The following is a 10,943-nucleotide window of genomic DNA, read 5'->3' on the forward strand; positions in this document are numbered from 1 at the left end:
TTTTTCTTCTTGATATGTCCTTCTATCTTTTGAGGAGTGGTAATTTCTTCTAGTCCTTTACAAGATATGGTCGGATTCATTTCTTGATGCTCGATGTGATCTTTCACTTCTTGAACATTTTTCTTCTTGATGTGTCCTTCTATCTTGATAGTTTGAGGAGTGGTAATTTCGTCCATTGAATTACAAGATATGGTTGGATTCATTTCTTCTTTCTCAATGTGATATTTCACTTCTTGCACCTTTTTCTTCTTGATATGTCCTTCTATCTTGAGAGTTTGAGGAGTGGTAATTCTTGCCAATGCTTTACAAGATATGGTCTGATTCATTTCTTCTTTCTCTGGGGTGGTGTCCTGGCGTATATCCTCTTCTTTTGATGTCTCTCGATCCTTTTCTTCCTCCTCTTCATATTCTATGTAAAATAATTTCTTCTCAGCACACCTATGACCTTTAGTGCATTTGCTATCACAATTGTAACAAAACCCTTTTTCTCTTTTTTCTTCCAATTGTTGTGGTGTAACCCTTGTAGGTTGTGGAAGGCTGGGAGAAACAACACTTCCATCTTTATAGTTGTGAGGGGTATGCTTCCTGGTTTCCATAATTTTGCTTTCCATTATGTCACAAAGCCCTTTTACTCTTTCCAATTGTTGCGGTGTTGATGTAAAGAAGGTGTTGCTCTTTGTATCTTCATAATGTGCTATCATTTCCTCTGTGAAAATTGACCACGTAACAAGTTTTTTACGAGAATAAAGCCCTTCATACCATAAAAATTGATCTAGTTCTAAATATGAAGATGCAATACATACCTTTTGTAACACTTGTACACCATGTAGATCAAAATATTGCTCCATCTGAAGTATCCAATTTACCGGATCCTTGCCATCAAACTTCCTCATCTTGCTTTTTCTTGATTTTAAGAGCTCTACCTTGAAACGACTGTAACTCTGTACTTTCAGATCTTTAAGTTCTGAAATTGTGAAATATAGTAGCCCTCTGTGTCCTCTTTCCAATGCCACCAGTCTGATCCAAATTGGATTCTCTAAGAAAGAGTTATGCACAATCTCCCAAGATGACCTGATTATAGACCTTTCCAGAAGAGCGAAATTGTATGAAGTTCCACGTGTCACTGTTTCAACCTTTGGATCTGAAAAACTCATACAAGAAACTAAAGTCCGTCCTCTTTATGTACCTTCTTACAAAATTTCAATCCGATCCCCGGAGAGAAAGTTATGACGATTTTCCCCAGGTCACCAGTTTTGAATGTAATTCAGGAGTCTGCAAAAAGACCAACTTTCTCAGATCATATCTCCGCAAATATCGCGTGAAAAGCTCTGAAATTCAGACCCAAGGTTCATCGCAATTTCTTATCAAATGGGTTTTTTTTGCGACTTCTGAAACGTCACAGAAAAAAGTTATAGTGAAAATGACACGATGACTTGTTTGGAGCAGCGAAACCCTAGAATCCAAAGCTCTGATACCAAATGTTATGAAACCAGCTCACAAAAAGATAGAAAAGAGAGATCCATGCCTTAGAATTCAGCCTCTTCGAGGGGGCAACCTCCTTTACATTACATAAATGAACAATTCTTGGATGATACAAATGAAAAGACCTCCTTTCTATATATAGGAGTCTAAGGGGTTATAACATAATCAAAGCCGACATAACAATAATAATGTAAGGGCACAATAATAACAATAGTGGGCTTCTATGGGGCACAATAGTAACAATATGGGCACTACATGGGTACATCAATATAATAAGTGGGTTATACTAATAACAATAAGGGGTTACACTAGTAGTATAGGCGCCTAACATGGGAGCTCTATTTGCTGAAGAAGTAAGGAAGAAGTCCAATGTTGAAACCTTTGCATTAGAAGCCATGATAACCAGAGGACGGTCAAAAGAAAGAGGGGAGAAAACAAGGGGCTCTTCTAGGTCTAAATCAGAGGGTAAAAAATGTAAGGCCAAATGTTGGTACTGCAATTAGATTGGACACCTCAAGAAAGATTGTTGGAAACGGAAAGAGTTTGATAGTCCAAAGAAGGAAGCAAATCAAGTTGATTCAGGTATGATAGATGAAGTTTTATCTGTTGAAGAATTATGTATAATAGATGAAACTTTACCTGTATGTAATGTCTCTCAAAATTTTGAAAGTTGGTTGTTAGACTCTGCTGCTTCTCATCACATGAGTCCACACAAAAATTGGTTTACTTCATATGAAGTTGTAAATGGTAGTTCTGTGATTATGGGTGATAATGTATCATGTTAGACTGTTGGGATGGGAAATATCAGGATTAAAATGTATGATAACACAATTAGAACATTAACTAGTGTTAGACATGTACCTGAATTGAAGAAAAAATTGATTTCTTTGGGAGTGTTGGACTCGGATGGTTATAAGTTTACAGGTTAGAATGGAGTCTTGAAAGTCTCAAAAGGCGCCCTAGTTGTTATGAAGGCAGAAAAGGTAAAAAATTTTACAGACTCAAAGGAAGTACGCAAGTGAGTGAAGCAAATATTGTGTCAGAGAAAGAAGAAGAAGATACTCGCCTATGGCATCAACGATTAGGTAACATGAGTGAGAAAGGTCTTCAGGTAATGATGATCCGTAAATTACTTCCTGATTTGAAATCCTTGAAGTTGGATTTCTATAAACATTGTGTTTATGGAAAACAGTGTAAACAGAGGTTTAAAACTGGAAGTCATATAGTAAATAAATTTTGGACTATATTCATTCTGATCTATGGGGACCATCTCCTGTTGTATCGTATGGAGGTGCTTTATATTTATTAACATTTATTGATGATTTCTCCTAGAAATTTTGGGTCTTTATGTTAAAAAGGAAATCTGATGTATTTAATGTCTTTAAACAATTTAAAGCAATGGTAGAAAAAAGAACAAGCAAATCAATTAAATGTTTCAGAACTGACAATGGTGTTGAATTTACTTCTCTAGAATTTGAACAATACTGTAAGGATGAAGGAGTTGTTAGACATAAAACTATTGTTTATACTCCTCAGCAAAATGGTGTTGCTAAACGTATGAATCTGACTCTTATGGAAAGAGCCAGAAGCATGATCAACAAAGCTAACTTGCAAAAGGAGTTATGGGTAGAAGCAGTATCCACTGCTTGTTATTTAGTTAACATATCACCTTCAGTAGAAACTATTTGTAAAATTCCTGAAGAAGTTTGCTTAGGTCAGTCTTGTGATTATTCACATTTAAGGATATTTGGTTGTGATGTCTATGCTCTTATTCCTAAAAACTAGAGTTGAAAATTAGATCCAAAATCGAAATGTTATGTCTTTGTTGGGTATGACTATGTGGTGAAAGGATACAGGTTGTGGGATCCTACTTCACGAAAGATAGTCATTAGTAGAGATGTAACATTTGATGAATCTTCTATTTTAAAATCAGATGTTGAAAGAATTGAACAGGAACAGGTATCGCCAAATCAACAAATTTGGTTGGAAGCTAGACCTTTTTTGGAAAGTTGAAAGAGGGAGAGACTCTTGGAGGAAAAGGTGAAGAAGATGCAAAGGAAATTGTTGAAGTTTCAGAACCAGTTCAATGACCAGTCACTCTAAGAAGGTCTACAAGGGAAAGGAAAGCTCCCAAAAGGCATGAAGATTTAACTTCATGTTTTGCTTTGATTATTGAAGATGGGGAACCTTCTTGTTATCAGGAAGCAGTGGATGATACAGATAGCAAAAAATGGAAAATGACTATGGAAGAAGAAATGGATTCCTTAGCCAAGAACATTACCTGGGATCTTGTAGAACTTCCTGAAGGGAGAAGTGTTGTTGGATGCAAATGGGTCTTCAAATTGAAATGGAAAGTTGATGGAAGTATCGAAAGGTATAAGGTGAGGCTAGTAGCAAAAGGGTATTCTCAGGTTGAAGTATTGACTTTCATGAGATTTTTTTACCAGTTGTAAAACTTGTTTCTATTCGTACTATGTTGGCACTATGTTCATTACTTAACCTTGAGTTAGAACAGTTAGATGTTAAAACAACTTTTCTACATGGTGATTTGGATGAAGCGATATATATGGAATACCCATAAGGTTTTGTACAAGATCGCAACAGAAGATTAGTTTGCAAGCTCAAGAAATAATTGTATGGCTTGAGGCAGTCTCTGAGCAATGGTACAAGAATTTTGACTCCTTCATGGTGAACTAGAACTTTATTAGAAGAGAGTATGATCATTATGTATACTTCAAGAGTTTCAGTGGCATATTCATTATCTTAGTTTTGTATGTTGACGATATGCTTATTGCAAGCAAAAGCATGAAAGAGATCAATAGGTTAAAGGCCTATCTCTCTAGGACATTTGATATGAAGGATCTTGGAGCAACAAAACATATCTTGGGCATAGAAATACACAAAGATAGGAAAAATGGTAAGCTTTGGTTATCACAGCAAAAGTATGTGGAAAGAGTACTTGAAAAGTTTGGTATGAATAATGTGAAACCTGTTGATGTTCCATTAGCTTCCCATTTTGAGCTTTCTTCAATTTTGAGTCCTAGAAATGATGAAGAAAAGTACCATATGCTAATGTTGTAGGCAACTTAATCTATGCGATGGTATCTACAGGACCTGACATTTCACATGCAGTTGGAGTTGTCAGTAGGTTCATGGCAAATCCAGGTGAAGAACATTGGCAAGCAGTGAAATGGGTGCTTCGGTATTTAAGAGGCACAAGTGATCATTGCATCATATTTAATGGTAGTGGGGGATCAGTCTACGGATATGTGGATGTTGATTATGCAGGTAATTTGGAAAAAAGGAGATCTGCTATAGGTTATGTATTTACTCTTGCAGGTGGAGCAATTAGCTGGATGTCAAAGCTTCAAGGAATAGTTGCGTTGTCCACTACCGAAGCAGAGTATATAGCTTCTTCAGATGGCAGTAAAGAAGTAATTTGGTTAAAGGGTCTAATTGATGAGATTGGAAGGACTCAAGAGAGAGTGAATGTATTCTATGACAGTCAGAGCGCTATTCACTTGGCTACAAATCCAGCTTATCATAGCAAGACCAAGCACATTGATGTAAGGTATCATTTTTTGAGACATGTGATCGATGGCAGAAAAGTAGCTCTCAAGAAGGTCCATACACAGGAGAATTGTGCAGAGATATTCACAAATCCAGTTACAGTAGAGAAGCTACGATGGTGTTTAGCTTGTCTCGGCTTGCAGATGGAATGATGAATGGGCATGGGAAAGGGATTAGGAAAATTGTTGTCAAGGTGGAGTTTGTTGAAATATGACAATGAAATATGTAATTATGAGTAAAATCTTTATTAGTTATTGCAAGATAGTTTTGTAAGTTAGTAACGATATTTATACCGAATAACAGTTATGTAACGGAGGAAAGGCTCTTATAAAACTCATGAATGCCCGAGAGAATTTAATTACGGAGAATCATTCTTGATTAATAAATATCCAATCCCTTTCCCCGTGGATTTTTCCTTGATACCGAGTCAAGGTTTTACCACGTAAATCATCTTGTGTAAATGTGTGATTTCATTCAGCTTCTATTAAGTTTTTCCTCCATGCATTTTTCCTTTGGTGTTTAATCTTGTTTTATAAATTCTAGTTCAACAAAAGCATCAGAAAAGTCACTTGTCATGACTGGGATAAAAGAAGAAAGAGCCTTGAAGTTGCAAGGAACCTTTGCTTGTGCACAAAAAATTTCATCCAATTCTCATTATGATGAAGGTACACTTCCATCAAGTCTTTTATGGCATGTTATATTTGGACATTTGAACTATGAAAACCTTTGTTTGTTGAAGAAAAATGGTGTTATTGGTTTGCCTACACTTCGTAGGAAACTTAAGCAATGTGATGCTTGTATCTTAGGAAAGCACAACAAAAAATCATTTCATGATTCTCATTCCAGAGCACATAGAAAGCTTGAACTCATTCATTCTGATTTATGTGGACCTATGCATGTTCCTTCTGCAAATGGTAATAAATACATGATGATATTTATTGATGACTACACCAAAATGTGTTGGGTTTATTTATTGAAGAATGAATATGGAGCTTTTGAAACATTCAAGAACTTTCATGCATGGATTGAAAATGATACACAATCTCATATTGGCTCAATTTGTACTAATAATGGAAAATAATATACTTCAAATGAATTTAAAAACTATCTTCGCCAGCATGGCATAAAACATCAAACAACCATGCCTTATGCCTTATAATCCACAACAGAACGAAGTAGCTGAAATAATGAACATGACAATCTTAAATATGGTACGTTCAATGATGTTTTTCAAGAATGTTAAGTTGATGTTTGGGATGATGCAGTTCTATGTGCGGTGTATATAAAGAATAGGTGTTCATATCATGCTATCAACAACAAGAATCCCTATGAAATGTGGTATGGCCACATTCCTTCTGTGAGGCATCTCAAGTTTTTTGGTTCCACCTGTTATGCCTTAATACCTAAGGAACAAAGAAACAAACTTGGTGCAAGGAGTAAAAAATGTATCTTATTGGGGTACTCAGATACCTCCAAAGCATACCATCTCTATGATGAAGTTAATAAGAAGTTTATAATATCTAGAGATGTGATCTTTCTTGAATCTTCCAAGACTGATAATGTTGTTGAGCGAAAACTTGATTGCTTGGACATATTCAAACATGCAAAATCTTTTCAAGAGTTTGATCATGAGTTTTGACATATTGAAGGGGGGATCCCTATACTAGATAAATCTGTTGAATCTCCTTCTGAAGCAGTCTCTCCCCCACATGAAGCTCCATCCACTAATCAAGATGACACTTTGAGTGATGTGATTGAGAGAAATGGAAGGCTAAATATTGATTCAGCCCCATCTCAGTCATCTGAGCAACCTGGGTCATCTCAAAATGTTCCTACAAAATGGCTCACAAAGACACTTGAAAGTGTTTGTCTTGATGAGGTTGGAAAGACATGAATAAGAAGCTATGTTAGATAGAATGGAGGTGATGTAGACGATCCCGATTCCCCTGTTGATATGGATGTTTCTTATGATTGTGAACTAAATTTGTTTACATATTTGAAACCAACTTCCTTCAAAGAATTTGCTTCTCATGATGAATGGAAAAAAGTGATGGATAAAGAATATGATGCTTTGATTAAGAATAAAACCTAGAAGTTGGTTGATCCTCCATTGGGAACCAAACCAATAGGTTGCAAGTGGGTCTTCAAGGAAAAGTGTAAAGCATATTTCTCACTTGAAAAGCATAAAACCAGGCTTGTGGAAAATGGTTTTGCACAAAAGTAAGGGGTTTATTATGAGGAGATTTTTTCCCCCACAACAAAATGGTCTACCATCCGAACTCTCTTTTCCTTGGTAGCTTAGAATGGTTGGAAAGTCCATAAAATGGATGTAAAAACTACTGTCTTGAATGGATATTTGAAAGAGAATGTTTTTATGTCCCAACCAAAAGATTTTGTCGTGAAGGGCCAGGAACACAAAGCATGCAAACTTATAAAATCCTTGCATGGCCTCAAGCAAGCACAATGAGCCTGGTACGAGAAATTGACTGAGCATATTCTGAAACTTAATTTCAAACATTATGATCTTGGTGATGCAAATTTGTTTGTCAAGGAAGTTGGAATAACAATTGTATATCTTGTGGTGTATGTAGATGATCTTATGATGATAGGAACAATGAGAATTACATTAAATCCATAAAGAAAGAAATGAGGTGTAGATTTTCCTCTAGATTCACAGCTCATGTAATGTACTAAAACAAAAGACAATAATCTACTCTACTCTTTAAACAAAAAAAACCAAGAATCAATAAAAACAATAATCGACAAGAGGAAGATAATCAAAGACACATAACACAAATGTTTCTCTGGGGAAAACCACTACTCAAAACCCTGATTATCTATTGCATTAATCAGAAATCTGAGTGATAATACAAAGCTTGTTCTCACAAGAACAATTCCACACAAGTATGATCAACATTTTGCCTCACAAGCCCGCATGGATCAACACTTAGACAATTTCTGCTACTTGGTGAGCCCCTATTTCCTTGCACAATTCCTATGATGAATAGCCCATATTTAATTGGGAATTCCTTCTTCCATAACTGCGCAATCCAAAACTAGGCCCTTTTCTAATTGCATGCATGATCTGTACAACTTAGATCATTCTACAACTGATAATACACTTCCCCTGCACTCTAGTCTCAATTGGGTATTTCTCTGAAATGACATGCATGAGTTTCTTTTGAGTGAATCTCCAGTTAGTTGAAGTAGCACTGAGGATGCACCAGTGCACCAACTCACTACTAATCCTCTACTAGTTCCACAAATAGTTAGAACTAGTTTAACTGTCTATAACTCAGTCAAACTGAATTATCCAATTACAACTCAAAGAAACTCATCCCGAACCTGTAAAATTTAGGGAGAACATATACATGACTACAAAAATACTTCCAACTTGAAATTCCTAAGCTAATTAAGTCAATTAAACTTAATTGACTATTTACAAGTTGTTATGAAAATATAATTTGATTTTAATTCATAGTTTAATTCAAGGACAAATTAAATTGAAAGTTCTTGTTGCCATTTCTCAACACTCCCTCTCAACAAGAAAGGGATTATCAACTACCCCGATCTTGTCTCTGTGAAAATTGAATTTACATCTTGACAATGCCTTTGTCAAAATGTCAGCATCTTACTCCTCTGTGGGAATGTACTCCAACAACATAATTCACCTCAATACACAATCTCTAAGATGATGATATCGAATATCAATATGCTTGGAACGATTATGAAAAATTGGATTTTCAGAGAGTTTGATACAACTCTGATTATCACTGTAAATCACAGTTGGATCCATCTGCTGACCAAACAAACCAACCAGGATCTTCCTCATCCAAATGGCCTCACATGCTGCCTGACTTGCAACCATGTACTCTGCCTCTGTCGAACTGAGTGCAACCGATATCTGTTTCCTGCTGTACCAAGAAACTGCAACTGACCCAACAGTGAAGATCCTTCCTGATGTGCTCTTCTTGTCAGATGGACTCGTTTCCCAATCTGCATTGATGAAGCCTTGAATATTCATTCCCTCTGTCCATCTATATCACATTCCATACTAAGTAGTTCCACTGAGGTATCTCAACGCATGCTTTTCTGCCTTCCAATACAACTTGGTAGGCCTAACCATTGCTTGACTAAGCTGGTTAATTGCATATCACATATTCGGTCATGTGTTCCCAAAATACATGAGTGAACCCACAAGCTGCCTATAAATAATAACTTCCACTACTTCCCCTAAAGTAGCATCCTCCTTCCTCCAGTTACCTGCTAGAGGAGTCTCCATGGGTTTGTTGCTCTCCATGCAGAACCTCCTGAGTATCTCATTGGCATACTTTCCCTGAGACACAAATAATTCCCCATCACTCTACCATACTTCCATGCCCAAAAAGTAATGCATGAGCCCCATGTCCTTCATCTCATAATCTCTTGCAAGATCCTCCTTGCAAGACATGATCAGTTGATCATCATCTGTCAAAATAAAATCATCAACATACAAAAAAATGATCAACAATTTACCTTCCACCACTATGTGGTAAAGGTTTGTATTCGCTTCACCCTTGGTGAAGCCCAACTTGGTGAAGTAGCTATTGATCCTGGTGTACCAAGAATGAGGTGCTTGCTTAATCCCATACAATGCCCTATTGAGTTGGCACACATGCAACTCACGATTGAAGGTCTCAAAACCTCCAGGTTGCTTTATGTACACCTCTTCCTCAATAGTTCCATTAAGGAGGGTTGTCTTTACATCCATATGATGTATCTTCCAACCCATCTGTGCTGATAGTGCCAATATAGATATGATTGATGAGTACCTTGCAACAGGAGCAAAGGTCTCGTCATAGTCAATCCCCTCTACCTGTGAAAAGCCACGGGCCACAAAATTGGCCTTATGCTTCTCCACACTACCATCTGTAGCTTGCTTTACCTTGTAAATCCATCGAGATCTCACCACTAACTTGTCCTTCAGTCTCGGGACCACATCCCAAACACTGTTAGAAACTATGGGGTCATACTCCTCCACCATGGCATCAACCAAAACTAGTTGCTGCACTGCGTCCTCAAAGGAATATGGCTTTGTGTCAACACATCTGCTCATAAGATCCATGTATCTAGTGTACCTCTCGGTGACCTCCTCTACATGTGCTGAGATGTGGGTGCTCCCACATTCTCCCATGCATCATGCAATAACTTGTCAACCTCTCTAGTGTGCTTTCTCCATCTCTAAAAGACACTGCCTGAGTGGATGTATTCACTCCCAGATCCTTTGCATGTGGTTGCTCCACATCAATCTGAGGCTCCTCAACCTTAGGAGTTAAAAGCTCCTCAACCGCATGTATCTCAAGATCCCTCTCCAGGGAAACTCACATGGCCTTCTCCTCAACGAATTTGACATCCCTACGAACCACTGTTATCCTATTGGTCGACAAGTACACCCAATATTTGTGAGGTGTATCAGTGTACCCCACAAATATCCCCAACTTTGCTATCGGCTCAAGCTTCTTTCATGCATCTTTGGTCACATGGAAATATACCGATGACCTAAAAATCCTGAAGTGGCCAACATCTGTTCTGTTAGCCTCCTATACCAATAGGTGTCATTTTTCATGATTGACAGTGGAAGTGCCAAAAATGTTCATCTTTTCCATGCTGCACAAGTTCCATTTTTGAAGGATTTCACAGTTAAGGGAAGGCCAAACAGCTTAATCTTGGCTTCCCTAGGTTTAAATTTCTTGTTTTTAGAGATAGAGAATAAAGATCTGTCCAAACTGTTTAATCTTGGCAGATTATTAGATAGGTAGAGAAGCAAGGGTGCTCAACTGTTTAATCTGAGCCCCTGGATGAAATAAGGGTAGATTTAGATAGGAGGATAGCTAAAAGAAAAGAAGAAAAGC

Source organism: Pinus tabuliformis, chromosome 6, assembly GCF_031772625.1.
Source record: "Pinus tabuliformis cultivar Carrire ecotype Pingquan chromosome 6, CPIR1, whole genome shotgun sequence".
Classification (NCBI taxonomy): Eukaryota; Viridiplantae; Streptophyta; class Pinopsida; order Pinales; family Pinaceae; genus Pinus; species Pinus tabuliformis.